The sequence below is a fragment of the Parus major genome, chromosome 2 (genome assembly GCF_001522545.3).
Source record: "Parus major isolate Abel chromosome 2, Parus_major1.1, whole genome shotgun sequence".
In the NCBI taxonomy this organism is placed as follows: domain Eukaryota; kingdom Metazoa; phylum Chordata; class Aves; order Passeriformes; family Paridae; genus Parus; species Parus major.
In genome coordinates, this window is record NC_031769.1 from 64,371,998 (window position 1) to 64,396,206 (window position 24,209).

General features: G+C 40.2%; 1 long non-coding RNA gene across 13 annotated transcripts in view; it reads left to right on the top strand.

The window, feature by feature from the left end:
• LOC107200567 overlaps positions 1 to 6,032 on the top strand; it is a 75,299-nt gene extending 69,267 nt beyond the window's left edge. For 10 of the 13 annotated variants that reach the window (XR_004495948.1, XR_004495942.1, XR_004495949.1 and 7 more), the window contains 4 exons: positions 539 to 608; positions 1,170 to 1,361; positions 4,563 to 4,766; positions 4,875 to 6,032. This is a non-coding gene — a long non-coding RNA (uncharacterized LOC107200567). The remainder of the gene's footprint in view (positions 1 to 538; positions 609 to 1,169; positions 1,362 to 4,562; positions 4,767 to 4,874) is intronic. The other 3 variants (XR_004495950.1, XR_004495953.1, XR_004495951.1) reach the window with 2 other exon arrangements.
• The last annotated feature ends 18,177 nt before the right edge of the window (positions 6,033 to 24,209 follow it).

The following is a 24,209-nucleotide window of genomic DNA, read 5'->3' on the forward strand; positions in this document are numbered from 1 at the left end:
GATTTAATTGTAGTTATCTGCTTGGTATGTGCTTCACAAATTATCCAGTCTTCCAGACTTAAAAAATGATGCTGTAGAAAAGTAGGCCATATGACAATTCCCACAAAAACTCAAACTCCCCATGTCAAAACCTGTTGTCATTCATTCCTATTTTCACTTTGGAAACATTTAACAGCTTTCAGCCCGTGCTACATAGTGTTCCCATCCCTACCACTTGGCATTGTTTTCCAAAGGCAGGTTTGTGAAACACATATCCTGATGTTTAAACATTTAGAAATATGACCTCTGTTCTCTTCCTTTCTGCCATACAGCTGAGAACAGCCACAGTACGCAAGCTGCAGTGGCACAGTTTGAAATAGGTACTTCCTAGTTATGTAATATTCTTTGCTACCAGTTTTCAGATTTTCTGTCCTAATAGCTTCATCATTTTACTGGACAAGCAAATTACATTTGCTTGATGCTAAATGACCGTATTTCCCTTTGCCCATTCTCACTCCCTCTGCACTTTACAATGTAAACATACTCTATTTTATTGCAGGGACCAGTTGTCTGGCTTGGAAAACTACTTCTTAGTGGTTCAGTATGTTCACAAACTTCCTTTAGGTAAAGTAAGTACTGCTGCTCTGTGCATTTAATTTTCCCAGGTATTTACTTACCTGTATTTATCAATAACCACACCAGCTATGATCTTCATTGCTTCTTAATCGCCCATACTCTTTTATTTCCCTTTAAATGATAGATTCAAAAAAAAAAAGCAGCTTAGTGGTTCAGTCATATTAAAATCATAATTGATTTTGCCTCACTCCTCATTTATTAATGGACTTAGACTACCTTCTTGCTAATAAACCTCCCAGTAATGAGTTTAGTCCACAGAGGATACATTTCCACCTCAACAAACCACCAAGCAATTTAGGACAGTTGGTAGTCTCTGCTTAAGGCAGTCCGAAAACTGGAATAGAAATTTATGCAGGCCATAATTAAAGTACTTTCTGGGAGCTGTGTGGGGAGTTTACCGACATTCTTTGTACCATGCCCATCTGTGGTCAGTGTAATTAATCCTTGACTCACAATCCAATGAGAACTAATCCTCATTGACAATTTTTGATAAAGATAAGGCCTCAAACACTTATGCAGTGATTAGACTCTGGTTATTTTCTTTCTTTAAACAGAAAAGGTGTGTGAAGGTGATGAGGACAGATCCTTTTGGAGCTGCTCAGCACTGGGGAAGGCATGCAGACAGCAGAAAAGCCATTTGCTGGGATAACAGCCGTTCCAGATGTGTGAAAAGCCCAACATGCATAGAAAAATATGAAGCAGAACTTTGGCAGTGCACAGTTACGAGAGGAGATTATGTTATTGAAGTAAAATATAACTTGTTTCTACTGGAATTACTTAATTGAAGGCACAATTAAACATTTGAGGGAGGGAAGATCAGTGGGCTGAGGGATAATACACTGAGAGACAAGCTGAAACTCTGAGATTGAGAAGGTTTTATTATGTCCCTGTCTGTTTTTAAGGACAAATCCCTATGACCTCCTTCCCTTCTGGGACTGAAAGATTTTAGGAGCAAAAAACTTATTTGTCCAGCACCTAAAAAAATGGACTCATGGTGTGGGTTGGGGCTCTCATAAATCTAAGCTTGTAATGCTGCCTAGCAAGAAACTCCTGTAATAATGCAATTTTCTCCTTTCTTCACACATGATTACTTAGAGACAAGAGAAAGAGGATAGTGAGGAGGTAAGTCTTCCTCCCTGCTGCCCTGTGGGAGCAGCACAGCAGATCTTTGCCAGACTGATAGAATGCTGAGGGGAAGAAAATGGGCTGACCTAGGGGAGAGGAGAGTCCTGTTGGGAGCGATGTCATCAGAGACTGTTGACTGGGACTGTGATGCTCCCTGTTTTCCATCTCACAGGGAGAGTGAGGCTGAGGTCTTGCCTTTTCAATTTGCTGATACATAATGATACTTTGCAAAGTAAAATACCACCTATAACATAAAGAAGAAGCAGGTCTAGAAAGAGAAAAACTTTCATGTTCAACACTTTCAACACTTTCCACACTTACTTTCTTCTGGACCTCTTCATTTGGGATCTTTGGATTTTGGAGGTATAATTGGTATTTTTTTGTGCACTCTGGGAAGGACAAGGAATATTTCTTTTCAGCCATTTTCTTACGGTTTCCCCCATTTTCACGTACATAAATACAAATGCTAAAGGGAGATCAGTTCACGACTTTACATTTCTCTATATGCAAGTTACCCACATACAGTTTTATCAATGGTATTTTAGCACCAATAATTTATATGGACACACACACCAAATGCAGGTGCCAATCAATCAGAATAACAGCAAACTGAAGTCCCATTTGCAAGATAAAGATAAAGAATTCTACTAAGAATTTGGGAAAGGTTTCAGGGAGAGAATACAAGAGAGTGTAGCTTTTCTAAAGGCATTTTTAGTTGTCATTAAACACAGTCAGGGTTTCCAAAGCTATAATACATGTTAACACATTCCAAAACACTTCTAATAGAATATTTTTTCAGTACTTCAGTACAGCAAATGATGCAAAGCCAAAATTCCCCAGACAATGCACAGAACATTAGAGAATTAGTTTAACATTCTTACAACCCTGCAATTTTATTTAAACAAATTCTTCCCTACCCAATTCCCTGCAGAGAAGTATTGTACCCTTTTGTTGATTGTAGTGGACATATTGCAGATCTCCGATTACCTTCCCAAAGGACCACCCAAAACAAGAAGGTTTTTGTGTTGCAAGCACAGCTTAGTTCATTCCCTCCTGGTCACCTTTTTTTTTTTCTTTTCTTCTTGTTTTTTCTTTTTTTTTCCCCTCAGTTTTAATTTTCTTAACATTCTTATAGGGTGTGGATGAACTGACAGACTAGCCTGCCATCTGTTCTTTCATGACATGGTGCAACCTAATCAATTATCCCCAAACCACTTTGGAGTAAATAACATGTCTACAATAATAATAATTAGTCAGTTAAAAAGAAAACAGCATCATGCAACTCCTGGTGGGAATTAGGTAGATTTCAGAACACAGCATTTTATTAACTGAGATTTTCAGACCAAGGGAAGATAACTTTGGAAGGAAAAAAAATCACCTTCAGTAATTTCTTCTGAAACTTGAGTATAAGACAGTATCCCTAGACTTTGGACATCAAATTCAAGTAAATGTGCCACTCATGAGTTTCTAAGATTTTGCTGTTAGTATATGTGTTAGAATAAGCTTAGCACTTGTATTAGTATAGAAACCCTATTAAAATTATAAGAAGTATTTAAAAAAATCACCCAATGACAAGCATATGACATTATTATAGTATTATATTCCTCAAACACAAGGAGAAAATTGCATTATTACAGGAGTTTCTTGCTAGGCAGCACTACAAGCTTAGATTTATGAGAGCCCAATCCTGTACCATGAGGCCTGCCATCTTCAGGGAGAGATTTGTCTTCAGCAACCATCACAAGTGAAAATCCGTGGATTACATGACACATGCACCCTCTTGAGGAACAGGCAAAATGCAGAAACACAAACTGCTACAGACAGAAAATAGGTTTGCAATAAGTGAAAGGACTTCAGAATTTCAGGAAGACTGCAGCTGTAGAGTGGATATCAAGATCCCACAAAGCCATTCCTTATGAAGTTAATCCTAACATCATTTTTCACAATGCAACTGTTTGCTATTTTAACCCTTTGACATTGATTTAGACAGAATACACTAGAAACTATTCTACTTAATCAATTGATCGACATTTAAAATACATCTTAGTACTTGAGTGCTTAGCACATTCTCAGTATTTTCACTTTTGCAACATGATGGAAGCAATAGATAAATCAGAAAGATTCAATGATCCAGTGAGCTAATCAGCAAATTGCCAACTAAAATTTCAGTCAAGGAGTCAGTGCAATCTCAGTGAATAGATCACACTGATGGATCAGAAGGAAGAATTTACTCTTTACTGTCTTTACTTTGAATATTAAAGTATTGATATTGTGTGCATTCTATGGGCTGTGTTGAAAGACGACAACAATTTTGTAGCTGTGCTACCAAATGATATTTCTGCCATGTTTTTAAGTATTAAGAAATGACAATACATAAAATAACTCCAAGCTGACAAGTGCTGTCCCAGATCTTTTCTAAATGGTCAAAACTTCTCATCCTTGAACCAGGTGCCTTTAACCTTCCCCTGGAAAGCTAATCCAATTTTACCAGTAAGTTAGAAAACAACATATCAATGTAAATCTGGACATTTTTCCCAAAACTGCCTGATCAGCCTGAGACAATGCAGACTATCTCCTGTGAAATAAGAACCAAGAAGAATTGTATAAAACATCTTAGAGGCTTTGACATATATAAATATCAGACCACCTACCATAGCATATCATAATCTAAGTAACTCTAAGTGAGAATACTGAGCACATTGGATATCTCATGCTGCCTCATCTACCAAGGAAATTATCCATAAAATTCCATGGCAGCAAGGAATCTCACACTTTATGATGCAGTCCTTCACAGGCTAGATTTTGTCTATTCTTGCACACAGATGGTGAGGTGTGAGGCAGACTCGATCTCACACACATGTGGCCTTGTTGCAGCTTCTCAGAAGATAAACAATTAGGTGGGATCAGAGAGCGAGAGAGGGAAGAGACGTCTCTGCCATGATGCAGGCCAGTGGAGATAAAGCAATGAACCACAGATGATCTTCACTGGTCCATCCATGACCGCTCTGCTGTGATTTCTGTGACATGTATGTACCAACATATTTGCCTGTTTAGGTTCTCGTACTACTCCTCCTCCTGAAGAAGCCACATGCTTCTGGCATCCTGACAATTATATTTCACTTCCAATTTTCTAGGTCCTTCAAAAGAGCATTCACCTTTCTGTTGCAGCTGCTGACCTCTTGCTTCTGCCTGTTTCTCCATGTTTTACCATCCACTTCAGAAAGGGGCTAGCAATTATGTGCCTGATGTTTCCCTAACCTTGACCACCTTGAAATGTGATTTTGTGATTTTTGTTGAAATATAGGACATGGATCCCTTGCAGGCTTTTACAAACATGAGAGTTCCCATGTGTCGTTGACACTGATGAATTGCTAGATCACTACAGAACAACTTGGAAATGGCAACGAAGCTGGCTCCACTGCAGCTAACTTGAGCTCCTGAGAGGGACCAGAGGGGTTTTTTGATTCTTTTTATTATGTGATATCAATTAAGCATTTAACAAGTTACAATAAAAAGCAACTTTCCAATGGAATTTTTAATGCAATGAAAACAAATTACCTTCAAGATGGTTATCATTTGGAATCTTGAAGAGAATGAAAATAAGGCAAATGCCAACACATATTCATCCAGATTGCCCATAACAACTTGCCAGGCATCCCTGTTTCAAATCAAGTAAATCTGTGCAGCTTCTCTTTGACAGCAACACAAAATCCCTTGTGAAATGTATTGAATGGCACAGCTGAGGCAGAATGTTAGCAGAAGATACTGCGCCAAGCAGCTTTTGTTTTGAAGTGGGTACTTCTGTTATGCAATCCTCTTAGAATTTGCTTCTTTCAAAGAATGAAAGACAAAAAAAAATAGCCTCAGCAAACAAAAACCACAAATCCCATACATTTCTTAGCTTGGTTGATGCTTCTCCACTTGGACACAGTATATTCACAGCAATTCCAAAATTCTGGCATTGTCACATACTATATTTGTGTCACTCAGCTGGAATAAAGGACCAAACAGTGCATGGCTGGGATGAAGGTGTTTAGTGGAAGCGTGAGGCTTCAACTCTCTCAACAAGAAACATAAACAGAAAATAGAAGTGGAATTCACTAATATCAACAATGTGCTAAATAAGCCCATGAGCAACTTTAACAACTCACTTTAATTCTGAGACTTTCTGTAGTCACAAGGAAGATGAGACTACGGACAGAACTTTCTTAATATGGAAACATGAATTTATAAGCTTAAGATCTTGTCCATGTAATTTTGCATATATCCAAAATAAAGAAACCTAAACTTAATATTGAAAACTTCTGGGCCCTTCATCAAAGACTCACTTTATCAACAGGTATGAGGGAAAGTGCAGATGGTTAACTCCCCGTACCGTTTCTCACAAAAAAATGCTCTCAAATCCACAAATGCAGTCTCAGGCTGTGGGGATGAGTAGCATATTTTGCCCTTTCCCTGCTTCTTTGCCGTAGGGAGAAGTGGGGAAGGAGGCACAGAGTGGAGACAAGAGGAGTTGTGGACTGCGTTTCCTGTCCATGAGGCACACCCAGCCAAACAGATCATGTGTGAAGGCAAAGCATTGCTCTGAAGAGTGGTCTGGGCTCTGCAGGCCACCTGCTCTGGAGGGAGAAGCTGTCCCTCACTGAGCTCTCCCACATTTGTACAACATCTGACACTACACTTTTTCAAGCTCACTCTACACGTGTTTTCTCACCAGTGTACACAATGTTACAGGCACCATTCCTCCTCCCCCAAACAAGAGGATCTTTTCATTTCACTAAGGCACATTGTCACGGCTGCAGACTCTCACAGCTTATTTCTGGTGTGATGTGAATATGCACAGCACTTCTAGAGATGTGTTGCTGTCTTTGAAGTACAGGCAGAAAATTATCATCTTTGCTGTCTCCCATGACCAATGCTGCCTCCACACTGCTCATTTTTTTGGAGATTACTTATTTTCTTTTTTCCTCTGTTCTCTGCAGAGTGTACCAAACATGCCACAGAGCAAGAATACACTTGGTGCTTCCCCAAGACATATTAGCAGCATTAGTATCTTTCATCTTCTCTGACCTTTTCCCTGATGTTCTCAGAACCTCAGAAAGTCTCATGACAATATGGAAAAAAACCCTCCCATGCTCCCATGCACATATGTGGGCTTTCTCTTCTGTTGCACTCAAGTTCAGTTAGATGTTCTTCAGCCTTTGATCTTCTTTAATCAGAAGGAAGGAGGCTGAGGAAGGAGAATATGAGCTTTCTTTCATCCTTGTTCTAATTCTTAGGTCCAATAAAGAGGACAGAACGAGGATGGTCAGGGAATTAAAGGGAATCAAAGAAATGACTGAGAGGAGTCTGCACCCTGCCAGCTATCCTGAGCTTTGCCCCTCACTCATGCGGCTAAGCTTTGGGGAGGGAGGGATTCTCTGTTAACAGGGGTTAGTGTCTTTACTCCCCCACCCCCTCCTCTACCACCTCATGCTCATCTTTATTAGCTTTTTCACACTACACAGTCCTCTCATCGATTACAAGGGCCAGCACAAAGCAGCCTAATGATGGGTCAGTCTTAATGAGAAAAGCGGCTGCTCTTGAAGTGGTGTGGCTTCGTCCTGCACCCTGCCGAGTCCTGGCACGCAGAGCTTTGTCTCCTTTTAGAGAGCAGAGCCATGGAAAATCAACAGTGAGCAGCCTGGTGCCTCTGAACAGAAAGGGCCATGTGCATGGCTATTTAGTGCTGTAAAAGAGAGAGCATTTGCACAAACGGGAGTGAACATAAGGAGGCCTTCAGAGAAGAATGGGGCCTTGGCAAATTTATAGACTCCCCTGAAAGAAAGTGATTACAGATCATTATCCAATTGAGGCAGATTGATGGGTTAGGGTCAAAGTAATACTGCAGAGCTCACTGGAGGGACAATGACTGCTTGTCAGTTCTGTCCAGGAAAAGAAAGAGAAGGGAAACTACCACACAGAGAGGAAAGGCTTAAGCTTTTCCAGCCCCAATCTGAAAAATAGTTTCTTATCTTGAACATGCATCCTTTAAAAAAAAACCACAAAACAAAAATCAAGGAAAAAACAAACCCCGAAATTGCAGGACCAGAATCACTGACTTAAAACTGCGCATCCAGAATTGCGAAGTATTTGTGTGAACAGTGTGCAAACAGCACACACCCAAAGACTTGTGATCGGTATTCTCAGAAATCACATTGAGTACTAGCACTAGTAAGGGATAAATTGCATCTCTGTTTCATTTATATTAAAAAAAACCCAAAAACTTAGGGTTTTTTTTTAAATTAATTTTTTTTTTTTTTTTTTTTAATTTTGGTGAAAGAAGGACATTTTGTTAACAGCTATGGTTGAACAGATTTGAAACTCCGTAACATCTGGTCAGGCAAAACTCAGCAACACTGACATTGAATAAAACAAGAATAAATGTGTTTCTATTGTTTCTTCTGTATTAATTTTTAGAGTGTTTAAAAGTCCTTTGTATTCATGCACTTTTCAAATAGCCATAGAAATGGAAACAGCATGGCCCAAAAAGCAGATCACAGCATTTATTGTGCATTTGCCTCACATTTTCCAGTATGATCTTGGAATGTGGAGAATTTTAGAAAAGAGAGAGGGCAATGCATTCATGAGAGACCTGATTTGTTTAATTGTGTTTATTTTTTAACTTCTCCGTTGTTCCCCATGTCTCAGAAGCAGAGCACCACACACACTTTAATGGAGATGTCCCCATGTCCCGGTGGATAGAAGAGTAACATTGGCCTTATTTCAAGTAAAGGCTCAGTAGGGCAGCTTGGCCTTGGGGCCACTGTCTTGAGAGTTTAGCTAGGGTTCCCTCAAGTTTTGCTACACAACCTCCACAGACATGAATGTTACAGCCCCATCATCTCGGGGCTCTGGTGTCTTTTCTGGAAACTGGTGTCCTCTTGCAGAGGGTGTTCAGACACAAAAGGACCTATCCTGACTCAGAGTCCACTGGAGAGAACACAGCAATTGGCCTCATGCTAGAGTCACCTGAAAAATCTGTAGGAATACCAGATACAGGTACTGATACTCCAGCTCCCATCTGTTGCATTGACACAAATTACCTGTCCTGCAGCCATTAGATAAATTCTGTCTCAGCTTTGCAAGCAACTCTTGAGTCCACTCCAATTTGCTAGTTCTCACTTAAAGCAGTGAGGATAACAAAGAAAATAAAAACATTGCTGGTGCTCATACTCATCTGCAAGTTGTAAAGGTATTAAAAGCACCAGGAGAGACTCAAAGACTCTCACTTCATGCAGTACCTCTGTCATTCAGGTGTTTTTTTTATATTCATTTGGTAGCAACCCAGCTGCAGCATGATTGTATGCCTTCTACAGAGTACTTCTAAAGAAAGTTCTCTGATTTTTTTGCTGAAAGGAAAGAGATGGTTCACCAAATTACTCTTTCTTTTCTTGAGGGTTCCACCAGACTCTTAACACGACCATTTTTACCTTCTCTCTTATGATTCTCCAAACCACTGAATTTTCAGTGTAACTGGCAGCTCTTCTCCATTGCCCTGAGATGGTTTGTCATCTCATACTCTATCTGTAAACCAAAAAGGACCCAAATGACACCCTTCCCAGAAAAATTCTGAGAAGAGCCATGAGATGTCTCTGCAATGACATTCCACATAAGACATTTTCCCCCACCTTGGTGTCAGTAAAAGCAGAGTTATGTTACGTGGTGGAAAAAATATTTAAAAAAAAGAAATTTGGGGTTGATTTCCTACCTTAATCTGTTAACTAGGCTGGACTTTTAAATTGTGCATGTATGCCATGAACTAAGTTTAGCTCTTTCACTCTTTTCCCATTCTCCTCATTCATCATTATGTTACTGGGTGTGACATGGGCTCCTCCATCCCACACATTATGGAATCTCTCAGCATATGATGGAGTTGTAATTGAGACAGGATACCACTGATGTCTTTTCCTGGTCTTAAAAAATTGAGAGCCAAACACAGTTCAGGGATAAGGGGTTTTACCTCAGTATTTTAATAGGGATCGTTATCGGTGAAGCACTTTGCCAAGGTGCATTGCAGGGAATTCCAATTTTCTAAAACCAGGAAAAGGCATCATCACCCAGAAGGTGACATATATTGTGCTAAGATATCTTTTGTCTTATCTTTCCTTTCAACTTTTTTCAGTTTTAGTCTAACAGAATTCTTTTTTTTTGTTTTTTATTGTTTAGAAACAACTTGTATCTACTCTTCCTGAAGTTTGCATTTGTTTCCACTTGATTTCTCTAGTTTGGCAGGAGATGTCCATATGTGCAGGACTCCATATGTTTTCAGGGATAATCTGCTTTTTACTACCAGTAAGAATAACCTTGAGTACATATTGCACTGTCACAGCACATTTTCTATATGAATCAGAAAGCAGAACTGGTGCATTGGAAAAGCAGACCATATTTTTAAAGGCAAATTCATAAACCCTGCTTTTATGAACAGAGAAAGCTGAGGGATGGGGGTGGGGGATATCACAGGAAAACAGATGTGTGCTTATGATCTGAACTGTCTGTCCTACCAACATCATATTATGTTGGAGCTGATCCATGGAGAAGTCTCCCTGTAGGTGGAGGCTGGGTGCTGAAATGTCCACAGCAGTGAACTCAGCGTGAGCACACCAAGTGGAACACAGCACAGAACAAGGTCGAAGGAGCAAAGTGGCTGTTCCCTTCCACTCCAATCAAGAAAGCCATCAGCTATTCAGGGGGAAAAAAAACCCAAAACAACAAAAACCAAACCACAAATCCTAGAATCACTCAGCTGGGAATAAGGGAGCGGAAAAAAGAGCATTTCTCTTAAGGACACTTTCCATTCTATTTATAGCTGTAGTCTGTATGGTGCTTAATGCTTGACCCACAGGGTTCATAGGTAAGTAAGAAATGCACAGATGTGTGTATTCTAAGTTATATTTCATCCATATGTGCAAAATAGTCACAGGAGAGCTACAGAAAACTACACACTCAGGGTAGCAACCTTCCTAGTCCAGGAACAACATCTGATTCATACTAAGTCTGTCCTCTGGCAAATCTTGAGTTTCAATGATGATTTTGTTTGAGTAAAAACTCAGGGAAAAATCCTGAGACATTCCGTATTGGTGGAAGCTGACACAAACCTCATAGGGTCAAGGAGTTTAGCATGAGGAAGCCTTGGTGTTTAATTGTTTTCATTGTACAATATTTACAATATTGTAGTGTCAAAGAAGATGCAATCTTTCCTCAAAAATTATGTACATACATCCTCCTAGTGTGAAAAGGGTGAGAGGAGAATCAGGTCTGCTTCAGATTTTGGTGTTCTGGAAGACTTTCCTTATTTATAAGTTCTTGAGTCAAAGGAAAATTAAAAAAGCCTAAATTTCTGCCTAATATAATTTCTTCTGTTTTAATTTTATTTTTTAAGTAGTTTTATATTGTTGTTGTCTGAGGTATTGGCTAGGTATTTTTTAGAGACAAGGGGCACCTTGTCTGTGTGGGTGAATTGAACTCTCTAAAACATGTTTCTCCCTGCTGAGTCTTATTGCAATGGCTTGCTGCATTCTTCCCATTGATAGAGCATCTCCTCTAGACAAAGCTGGCAGAGTATTGACAACAATTTCAGCTCCATAATTTGTTTAAGAAAAAATGCCAGAGTTGGGCTGTATTATCCATTATGAGCTCCTCAATTCTGCCTACAAACAACTTGAACTCCAAAATAACTTTGAGTTTAATGCCTTTCTTCCCAGGAAAGATCATCTCCCTTGTGCTCTCAGGTGTAGAGGCCCTTAGGGATGCTGGCATAGCAGGCGCCTACACTTGTTGTGTAAATGGAGATTCCTACATAGAGAAAATCTCCCTGAACATCTGCTGAAGTCTCCTCTTCACCAAGAGAGAACTGCTATTACTTCAGTTGTATGGGGTTACTGCCTTTGATTTATCAGAAGATGTATCCTGGTGCTCCATTACATATGGGTAGCAACATTTTTGTAGCCATAAAGGCTAAGAATATGAATTACATACACACACACACACACACACACATACACACACATATATATAAATATATATATATATGTATATAAAATATAATTTCTATTTAGAATGGCAAAAACAAGTGCAATATTTTAGGGAATATTGTCCAAATGAAATTTATAACCCTTCTATAAAACTTTTATTTATGCATAAGACCATGAGTAAAAAGGCGTTTAATTTTACCAGTTAAGTAAAAAGGTCTAAAAAATGCTGTCACAGTCTCTAGTATTTTTCCATCCCTAAAGATATGTTTCACCACTGAAATTGTGACTTTATGCCCAGCAAAAGACGGAGAACCTCTCTGCCCCAGGTCACTTCCTCCAATCAAACCCAGGTCTATAACGGGGTTGAAATTTGTTACCACGTGCCTGATCTTTACAGGCCTGTGTAAAGGACAAGGTAGACAAACTGTAGCAGCAGACAGGCTGTAACATCTTAAGAAAAATACCAAAGAAGCAAATTCAGCAAAAGAGGTCTGAACACGAAGGGTATCTTGTACCCTTCCAAGTGGTCCTGCCCTATTGAGACTGAGAAAAATGAGTGATGAATATGCTGAATTCTGTACTTTTGAGAATGTGAAAACTATTCTTTGACTAAAACAAGGGTCAAGCATTTTCAAAGTTAGTTCAATTAAGCAAAATGCCAGTCCCAGTTCCTCAGACCCACCAATTCATCTGCAGCCAAAAATGTTGCCCATTTGCCCCACAGAGGACTTGAGTGTATTTATAGTCCCCAAATGCCTATGGTGTAATCAAAACTGTCACATAACATGAAGTCAGCCAAGAAACTCAGACAGTTTGGTTAATCAGACAAAGAGCAGCTTCGTGTTCATTCCCTTCTAAACAGAGATCTAAGGAAAGGGTATTGACTGGTGGGGGAGAGACCACAAGTACAGCAGGCCCAAAGAGAAGGGCACAAGCAGACAGTCAATTAGGCAATGCATCCAAGCCTGATGTGAAGACTCATGGCAAACAGAGCAGCCATTCATGCACTGTGACAACACAGGTCAATAGAAGTAATCACATGCTTGCCTGGAACTTATGGATGTGGCCACAAAACAGCATGTGGCAACATGTGATGAAACTCAACTCCTGATCACCACCTACAGTGACAAAATGAAAATAATCTTTGAATTTTTTCTCATTAAAAATCAACTGGGTTTTTTTTGGGTTTTTATTCAAAATAATTTTTCCCCACTGAATAATTACCAATAACTTTAAGATCTCTCCATGCATTGTGCTCCATAACAGAGTTATTTCTCTTTCTGATTATCTGACAGTTTTTATCTTCCAAGAACATCAAGCTCCTCCATGAAAACCATGGATGTTAACTATTCTTAGCACAAGACAAATGCATTCTCTCTTTCAAGGCACACATTGATCAAAAGAAAAGCTAGAAAATAATTTTCTTTCCTATTGGGTGCTGCTTCCCATTTGGCCAGATGCATTATCTTGTTTGCACTCTGTTTCTGAAGCATCTGCTAGCAGTAACTGCCAGAAATGTGATAACAGCCATGGTCAACCAGTAGTTTTAGCTGGTGGGTCCTGTGTTCTGAGCAAATTGCAGATATTGCTTTCACTAACTCAAGAAACACATGCCAGCAAGCACAGCAGAAGGGTTTGGCCTCAGTTTTCTACAAGGACAAGATCAAGCCTATCTACAGCAGATCAGAAAGACACAAAATGGAAGGAATCCAGGCTAAAGGTTTTCCAACAAATAATCAGGCTATGGGCTCCAACAAGGGCTTGTATCTTTTTTCTTTGAGAGCTGAGTTAAGCAATTCAGCTCACTAGCAAGTTTGGGCAAAGAGGTTGCTCACAGGCCAAGACCTAAGTTAACACTCTCCTGGCAGAGTTTTGGGAGCATTCATAATGTTGGCAGGGCAAGGAGCTGTTGAGTTGTACCATTGTCTTTAGGAGGTGAGGTAGAAAGAGATTTCTTCACCACTCCTTTTTTTCAGGTGTCTAGTGAGTGTTGCCAAGAGACAAAGCAAAGAAAATTAGAAGAAACATCAGCATGAATCATCAATTTTAAGCAGGGAAGTTTTTCTCATGTTTTTGTTTTTCTTTGCAATGTCTTGGAGGGAAGACAACCAAAACTCCAATGTAGCCCAAGAACTGTATTTTCTGCCAATATGATATGAAAACAAGAATAATAAACATGAAGAGTACAAATGAGCTGGTTGGTTAAAAGTGGTCACAAAACAATATATTAACAGGAAAAGAGACGGGAGGGTGGGGGGGAGATGAGCAAAGAAACAGTGTCACCTAATTTGTTAAATCTGTGAAAACCTCACTTTGGAAACAGTTTTGTTACATCTGCCTTGTAATCTCCAAAGATTAAAAGGGTAAACCAGCCAATTTTAGGATTGCTGGTACAAGAACTTCCACAAATAAGGAATACAAGTAACTGTGCCTTTCATTTGAGTCTAGAGGAGCCCTCAAAAGCTATAAATAATTTGTGCAAGCTTCTTATCATCCTGAAATACGCGTGATTAGAAATCTGCTAGAACTAAGCTTCCAGAGGCAGCAGTCCCAATACATACTGTTGGCCTGTATGTCTGATATGTGACATTTTTCTAAATCCTGTCAGGGATAATCTGTCACATAACCATCTTTTAGATTATACTTTGAGACTGTGGTCTTTTAGTACAAATATAAATATGCTTAAATTATTATGCTGCCCATTAGGAAGATGATCACTGTTCTATTACAGAGGAAAATATTACCAGATAACCAAATGCATTCTAAACACCAGAGCAATGTATCGGGAGCAAACAGAGCACAAGCCAGCCCAAAGGCTTAGACACAGTAGTGGTTATGACCTAAAGAGATTTTGTCTCTTCTGCTTGTATTCAGGAAATTCAGGTTTGCTTTTCCACCTATTCAAGATCTGTAGAACCAATGGAAGGGCAATACACTTCAGTATCTGTGCCACAAACTGATCTCCAGGAAATATCCAGATAATGTCTTATTTTTGTTCTGAAGTCATAGGATACTCCAGGATGCTGTTATTTCCTTTAATTTAAAATGATAAAGTCTTTCAATTAGTTTTTTTTCCCAATACTTTCATCACCTCCCACTCCAATCAACTAATTTTCATTCAGTTTTGCATGTTGTCACATGCAGGTGGAATTTGTCTTCTGAAGCCCAAAATGTTCTGATTCTGATTCTGATTTTTTTCTGTGAGAATAAATTAGCACACTGAGTCTTGGCATGGAGAAACTGGCCACCAGAAATGTTGCTCTATAGCTCAACAGCAGGATAGTTCAAAGGCTAGCAACTTGAAAATTAGACCATTATAGCAATGATGAGGAATTCACATATTCTATAGTGAATGATTTAATTTTCCTTTTTTGATAGACAAAATGTATTGGATTTCATTAGTGTGAACACATGATGTGGGGCAAGCAGGAGTGGGACACATTGGGATTCCACTGAACCTATTCTGTAACACCTGTTGTTCAACCTACTCATGGACGATTTGGAAGACAGGGTCATCAGCAATGAGGTGACTAAGATTGGGGTTGATACAAAGTGGTCTGTGGTCATCAAATTGACTGTGAACAGCTGCAGAATGATATCAGGGCATTGAGTGCCGGGGTAAAAAAATGGCAGATGGAATGCTTTGGTGATAAGTCCAAAATAACCCATATGGGAAAAACATATGCCGCTGTATATAACTGTGCTGTGTCCGATATTGCATCTGCTTCTGGATAACCAACATCTCAGGGAGTATGGGGGAGAGCTGGAACAGTAGGGACAGGAGCAGTACAGATTATCAGGAGTATGAGATTGCTTCCTTATGAGTAAAGACTGAATAATCTGGGATGTGAAAGAGACACCTAAAATGTTAAAGGTCATAAAATCATGAATGTCATGAAGAAGATTAGCACACATTATTTTCTTTTAAAGTTATGTGTATATATGTGTATGCATATTGTTTTCCATAACCAAGGGACCACAACTGGTAGCAACAGGAATGAGGTTTAGAACAAATGAAAGTGTTTGTTCTCAGGAGACAAATATTTATCAATGGGCTACTTGGGATGTCAAATGTATGAAAGAATTCAAAACGTCCTTAGACACATCCATGAAGGGAAGTTCCACTGGGACATCTGGAACACAAAGAGAGAAGTACAACGCCCAGCCCAGGAAGGTCAGGTCTTCAGGCATGAACGGCTTTGTCAGAAGCATCACCTCTCTGTGCTTGCCTCACCGACACCCTCACTCCCCAGGATCCTCTTACTGACCACAGTCAGAAACCCTTGGGCTTATATTGCACCAGAGGGGAAAGTCTGCATTAACATGCCCCTGAGGAACTTAGAATCATTCTAAAGTGAAACCAAATGCTAGATTTTTTTTTTTTAAGGAAATCAGGTCAGGATTTCTCATTGTACTGACAAATATTTGTTCATTCACCACTTTTAATAATTATATTTGTAGTTTAATCCTATTTTAATCCTCTGTTTTAGTAAATACCTTCCCAAGCACTCCAGGTCTTTGAATGCAAAATAAGCTATACAGAAGTAAGCCAGGAGTGGACACGCTTGGTTGCCTGGTTGTTTAATTAGAAACTGAAGCAAAAGGCATCCTGCCTCAGGGAGACAACCAGGCTGCAGATTGTGACACTGCCATAGCCTTGCTCTGTCTCTCTTTAGCCTTAAGCAAATCTGATCTTGGGCATCCTGACCCTGACTAATTGCATACTGTTTCCTGTGATGCTGTGAAGCTCCTTCCACCCATTGCTGGACTATTAAGCTTCTCTGCTCTGTCTGGTAATTAAGCAGCAGAATGCCAAACTCTTTTTTGTTGCTGATGTTTTGGGGTGGTTATTTTTGCATCCTTCTTCCCTCCTCCTCCTCCCCGATTCCCTCGTATACAAAGGCCAGTTGAATGCTTCGTTTGTCATTTTGTGACACTGTTGAGGGGCAAAGACGTCATATCACCTTTCAAAAGACAAGGAAGGTGATAAATGCACTAACTTGAGAGACAAAGTGTCAGGACACTAATGAAAATCTCTAGTGACTAGACAGCAAGGAAGACCTCATTTTAAGGGAATCTTTAAAAGAAGAAAACTTTTTCAGCCTATGTAAATGTCAAGTCTAAAGTACACTTGTTTAACGCAGCAGCGTATTTTTCTGTCAGGAACAAAAGTATAGGCGTTATAGGGAATCATTTGTGAGTAGCTATGTAAGCAAGTTTAAATGTCATCCATAAAATACGTTACAAGTCTCTTCTAGCTCATATCTTGGCATCTAGATTTACCAAAAAAATAAAAAATAAAAAAATGTGGCCTAGATTAGAAGACTTGTTTCCCAGATATCTTTTTTTTATTTTTTTTTTTTAATTTAATAGGAACTGTGTGTGAGAATGACATGCATTTTTGATTTTTTAATGAAAATGGAGACTAAAATAATTCATCAAAATTTTAGCAGTCATAAAGACTTCACTGGGTCATTATATTAGTTTATTAGATAAAATTAAACAAAGACTCTTTAAATTAATTATGACCAGCTTGCAAAATAGCAAGTATATTGTATATGGGAAAAGTAGCTCCATCTGATGTGCACCAGCCAGCATGTGTAACATGGTCGTTATTTGTCCTGTCCCTTTGAAAATAATTTTATTGGAATGTATCAGTTAAACTAAAACACATGACCCTCCTTCTTGTGACATGAAAGAAACCACTGAAGAGAAGTCTCTTTTTTTTTCCCTCCCTTCTACTCTTGTGAACTTTCTGGGAAAAAAAAAGGAGCTTCAAGGATTTTTATCAGTGTCTGTGTAATGACAAGTGCATCACATGCATCCTGAACCATTAGCTGCCTACATCTGAAAGAATTTGCTCAACATTTAGGAATTCACTTAATGAAAGGCTGGCCTATTAAGCTCTGCTAGCTTTGGAAGTTGATTGAGCCTTTCTTTTCAACTTCCTGCATGGTTGTAAATGATGCTATGCAGTGCCCTCATGTGATCTATTCTAGACAAGTTTGCTTTGTAGCACCAAAAAATCCAAGTACCAGGTGATACATTTCTGATCAGAGGTACAACTACACAGCACAAGACTCTTCACAAATCTCTGTGTGAAATCACAAATTTAAAAAGCAGCAGCTCCAAAACCCATCCATTTATATTCTGGGGACATAAAGAAACAACACTTCCCTCATATAGACACATGACTTCTGTGTGGAATAATTAGGAAAAAAAAGTAGAAAATCAGTAAAAGGCCAAGAGTCAGTGGATGATATTTCTTGTCTCACACTGCACTACTAACCAAAAAAGACCAGAATTAGGTCCCCTAAGCACTTCTCTGTAATTTTTGGCTGAAAGATGAATTTGCTTTTTTAATGGCTAAGCACTCCCGACATTTTAAGACCATTGTGAAGGGGGCTATGGGAGCAGTGTGCTCTGCACTGGGTAGGCACTGCTGCATCCTGACCCCTGTTGATTAATGTGACTGATGCGGGGAAACACAGGACAGGACAGCATTAAAGGAAGACGTTATCATGGGAGGACATACCAGAAGGTGAATTCACTGGCTTGTGGAGCACTCACCTGCATCCCAAACACAACTGTATTGTCAAATTTCTGGGATGAGCAAGACTTGTTTTCTCAAAACTGCAGAGAAACAGGTTTCCTTTCTGTGACCTCATTTTCTCTTCATGGTGAGTGTAAACACCACTAAACAGTGTCAGATGGGCAGCACCAGAGACTGGAATTGCTAACAAAAGAAGTTTAATCTTGTTTTGGGATCTACAGACAGAGAGCCCATGAATGAGGATGGAACTGGGCTCTATTTCCATGGGATCAGTAAAGCACAGGGAAAACCAAGAAAGAGTTATTTTCTTTTGGAGGCTTGGGAAGAGAGTTGTGTCACATGAGTTTGGCATGGGGTTCTTCAACAAGACATCTGATGAATAGCTTATGAAATTAAATTTATGAAATTAAATTTAATTCTAGAACAAAACTACAGACAGCATGCATTCCAGTTAATTTTTCTTCAGGCTCCAAGGACTGAGGTCTTGGATTTTTTGGTTTTCTTTTTTGTTTCCCAAACTGATTACCTACTTAACTCCTCAAATAATTATCCCTGATGACTTTGATCTACAGTTACTAGTGAAATAACACCTTCTTCTAGGGGCGGGGCAGGTTGCCAGCTTCTTCCAAATGAAAGGCCTGGATTTATGAAGTCATTTCTCGATGATCTCACTAATTATCTTCTTGTCTCTGATCTTCCCTTTTGGGTAAGGTTATTGGGAAAGCTGAGTAAGGTAACTGTAGTCTCAGGACAAATTTATCCTCATCTATTGTGTTATCTTGCCTTTAAGAGTTGATGCAGCACAAACTTTATTACACCCTATGGGGAAGAGCTCAACGTAATGACAGACAGGAGATGGGGCAAACATAGATATTTAAGTGCAGGCAAATCATAGCTCTCATACCAATGATCAGGAGATTTTCTTTCAAATTAAGTGTGAGTTTTATGTGGAGTACAGTCGTACTGATCCTGAATAGTTCTGCACCTCTAATTCCAAATAAGTCAATAGAGTACACATTGGTGCTTGTTCCAACAAGGAGGGCTTCTCCAAGATAAATTCTTTTAAGCATATATAAGGCTGATGATAATGGAAGTAAGACCTTATAGCATGTTTGTAGCACTATGCTTGTATTACCAGAGTCTAGCTGACAGGAGAATACAGAAGTTGCTTGTCATAAAATCCATTTTTCATGACTCCCACTCTGGCTAGATGTAAGCAAACACCCAACCAAGAGAAAAATATGTGGCTAAAAATAGTGCCAGTAGCCATAATGGCTGGGGTTGAACACTGGAGGGAGACACAGTTGCACAGACTAACCCAAAAACACTCTTGTCCTTTCCTGCACGAGTATTGAGTGCATGCCCCAAGAATGATGCATTGAAACCCCAGTTGATCTGCCTTGATTCCTCATTCTCCACATCAGCAAGGAAGGAGAGAGAAATAGAAAGCCTGGGCCAGTTAATGAATCATAAAGCCCTACTCTTTGTTGTTGTTGGAGGAGGAATGTGAAGTTCCTGAATAAAGCCTGCAGGAATTCATCACCAATGGTGTGGAACTGTTTTTCCAATCAAGCCCTGAGAACCCATCATGATTTGCATTCATGTAAACACCCTACATTTTTTCGTTAACTGAACTGATTTAACTGCTAATTAAAACTAGTCAGTAAGCACAACACAAAATTAATTAAACCATTTAGTCAGTAGAGGCAAATGAGGCAAAGTTATGGCTTGGACACAATGAAAAGAAGTACAAGTACTACTCATCATCTGGCAAAATAGTTCTTGAGGTAAATACTTTCCCCAGAGATGATGTAAAGCAATAAAAAAAAACCCCAAAAACCACTGCTGACTACATATGATATTTTATTGATAAAATGTGCTGGAATCCAGCTTCTTCTCTTTAAAACACTGATGAAATGGACTCAGTGGATTTTAAAAATGCTCTCCCACACAAGAAATATTTCATAGTAAGGTCTGGATCCCAGCTCAGTCTACACAGGCATGCAAAGTTGCTCCTGTCTGACACTGGCAAGTGTTTTGCCTCAACCTGGACCTTATATTTTTGACGGCTATTTTTATAGCTTTACATTTTCTCATGGGGGAAGTATCTGCTTGGTGAACTATATTGTCTGATGATAAATGGAAGTAGTATTTTCTCAGAGAAAAAGCCAGAAATGTGTGTCTCTGTCTGTGGTATCTCTGCATTCTGCCTCCTCTTTTCACAGGACTCATGTGCCTCACAACCCTAATTGTACTTATTCTATTAAGATCTGTCCTGGGACAAGGACACACACACACAGTTACCCATGTTGTGAACTGAAGTAGCTTAAAAATGAAAAAATTAGAGCAAAAAAAGAAGAACCAAGATGCACAAATGTGTGGTCACATCAATCAACTATTCATGTGTGAGACTGAACCCAAGAGCAAGCCCAGTGCTCATGAGTCACTGGATTGCCTGTGAGGTGCTTGACAGTGCTCAGGAGAGTTTCCTTAGGCAGGTTCAGGTATCTAGCAGGCGTCCACCTATGTGCCATTCAGACCCAAGTGCAATGCCTCCAATTAGAAAGTGCTAACCATCCTTCCACCTCTTCCCTTATTACAGGTGCCCCAGAATGGCACCAAAAACAAGAATCCATGGAAGGGGAGATGTTTGCGTTCAAGAGACAGTCCAGCAAAAAGTGCTGGAGTAGAGGTGGGATTTAAATCTTTTCCTCCAGAACTCCACAGCAGTGTCCCCTCTCCTCTGGTTTCCATCTCCCAGCATGTGTCTCTTCCTGCTGAGCACACACACAGCTCACACTTCACTCTTTCTTAGTGCAGGATTCAAGTTTTCTTTTTTGTGGCACCCAGTTGCTGTCATGAAAGCTTTCTGCATTCACGCAGTCCTTAAAACACTCATCCAGGATGCAGGAGAGCTTGCTCTGTTTCCTTCTGCTGCCTGAGGGAATGCGAGCTCACACACCCTAATGCTGGAAGTCCATGCCAGCAGCTCAGTGGCAATGCTGGTAGGCAAAGGAGAGCAAGCAGACTTGCCTCCTTCCTTCTGAGCTCGTCATTCCTCAGGGATATTCTTGGGGACCCTTGGGCCAAAGACAACTTCCCAGGGCACCGGCTGGGGAAGAACTTCTCTCAGCTGCTTGACCCTGCTCACAGGACCACATCCCATACCTGTTTCACAGACAGGCTGGCCCTAAGGGGTTTTCACCAGCAAAATGTGTAATTCCTGACTTCCTGGTGAGGTTAGGGGGGAAGCTTTTGCCAGGAAGGCTGAGGCATTTCTATCAATGAGTGAAGTGTGATCTGTCAGTAGGACACAGGGCAACGTAAAGCAGCTTTGGAGATTGGAGGCTGTGTGGTCAGAGAGCTCAGGCCTAAGGAAATGTGCTTGAGGCCTCCAGAGAAGCAAGCAACAGTCCTCAACTTCACCCACAACCCCCAAAACCTTCTGCTGTCACTCCCACCTTCCCCAGCCTCCCCTGAACAGCAAAACCAGCTGAGTGCAGGAGGGGTTGCAAGTGCTAGTGAGATGTTCAGGGATACAGCAGCTGGAAAGGTCCCTCCTTGGCTGACAACCAGCCTGGCAGCCAGGCATCCTGACCACCAGCAGTCAAGGGCCGTGCAAAGCATCATCCGTTTTGCCAGAACAATGCTTCGTTTTACTACTGGTGCTACCAAACTGTTTGAATGAAGTGGGAAAAACTAAAAACAACAGCTTGATTATTTTTAGCTAAGCAAAAATGTCTGCCAGCCCCACGTCTGATTGCTGCTTGGCTTTCACTTAATAATAGTCTTCTGTTTGAGATGTTACCACATCCTTTCTCGTTACCATTACAGTTATGACAGTGTAAGAAGTCTTTGTTTCCTTAACCTTTTTTTATCAGCCACCTTTAGATGGATTTCTGCCTTTAGCTGCTTCCATTCTAACACATAAAACACATGTTAAGGGGAAAAATGATTAAAAAGCAAAATGAAACAAACAAAAAACCACAAATGAGGACACTTCTCCGTTTCTTGGATGATTCTGGAGGAAAAGAGGGAAAGGTCAAGGCTGTATTTAAATATTCCTCTTTTCTTTTGTGATTTCTGCTAATTGTAAGAATACCCCTCTCCTCAAGTGTTCAGTCAGGGTGATGCTCACCATGCTGTCTCCCCTACTTTTATGTGGACCATTTTGAGCTGTGGGAGCTGAAAAGTGTGTGGAGCTCCTGCTACCACAGCACCCCTTACACAAGACACCTGTTATGGCTGTCGTGCACAGGGCTTGCTGACTGCTAGCTTTCAGGCAAACCTAATATAGTTACACTGTCAAAGGTATGGTACTTATCTGCATACTGCAAAGATGGAACTAATGCAAGCAAAAATAATTTTTCTTTTCTTTCTGTAAGTACCATTACTAATATATTTCACATGGTTAAAAACGCATTATATCTAGACTCCTTCTTTAAATGTGCGTGCATAAATTTAGCTTGGATACTGTTAAATATAATTTCAAGCAGCAGAAACAAAATAGCATTTTGTAAAGAAGCATTTAAGCAGAAACAAATGCATTACGGTTAAAGTTTCATGAACACTGATAAGATTGCTGAGTAAAGCAGCTTAGTAAAAACAAAACAGAAACAAAGGACCATATACCTCAGTTAGAGCTGTGGGAGGCAACTTCACTTTACAAAATCCACACTGTAGGGAAAACTCAGCCAAGAACTGTCCCTTCTGAGCAAAGAGGGCCACAAGGAATGTTTTTAATGTGGGCAGATCTTTGAGCTGTACAGGTGAAAGGAGCTGGACTAGAGGTGTCTCACCTGTGGCACCATGCACAGCTCTGCAGGGCCACTTAGAGAGTAAGTGCTGGGGAACTCAGCACAAATATGAACAGCCAGCTCTCTGCTTGGGCTGCTTCCTCCTGGCCCTGCTGCAGCAGCAGCAAACCCTGTCACTGCCTAAGGCAGCAGGCTGCTGCAGCCAGCACAGTAGCTGCCTGTTTTGCTTGCTTTCCCTGTCCCTGGAAACTCAGATGGCAGCAGCTGCCAGCATCAGTGAGGACAGAGTCAGGATGCGTGGGACATCCAGGACACCACGACCAACACCCCAGTAGTAACTGTATTTTCTTCACTCTTTTCAACCTATCCCACACCCCATAGGCTGATACAGAAGCAGCAAGCCTGGCTCATTAGGATTCTCCATCCTGGCTCTGCTACTTTCCCTTTCCCATCTCTGTCACCTCCTGCTCAGTTTTGCCAACACAGCTGAGCTGGACAAAGGAAGCTGAAGATATTGGCTGAATGTGGTTGTTTTAGAGTTCAAGATAGTCCAAAAGGGCTGCACATCACTGTGCTGTAGAGCTATGTGCCCTGAGACAATATGACAATAAACTCATTGTCTGCACAGCACAGGCCTGTATCAGCTATTTGAGCCTTTCTTCCAACTCAGAATATGTATAATTTAGTTTGAAGGTCCTTTGGAGCAAGGATTTTCCTCTGTTAAATACCTGCATGGTTGCCTGTTGAATAGAGACAAGCTTCTGATCAATGCCTCATGGAAATCCTGTAACCCAAATAATTTTCACAAGAAAATAAATACATCTCACATCAAATGTCTAATGATACTGTTCAAGACTTCCTGGGGGTGTTTCTAAAATGTTTCTAATGATATGAAAAATGTAGGGTCTTAGTATAATTTCATTACCTTCTACAGTATTTTATATGACCAAAAGTCCTTTTATCTCCCTCTTTCATCCACTTGTAATCTTATGACCATTGCAGAGGGAACAAAGAGACTAGAAATCATACATGTGATTAAAAGATTCTACAGTTTGTCATAAACAACCCTACCTCTCTCCATCTCCCTGTGCCAGAATTGTATTACTTGGATTGCAAAATCAGGCATCCAAAAGTTTGGAAGTTCAG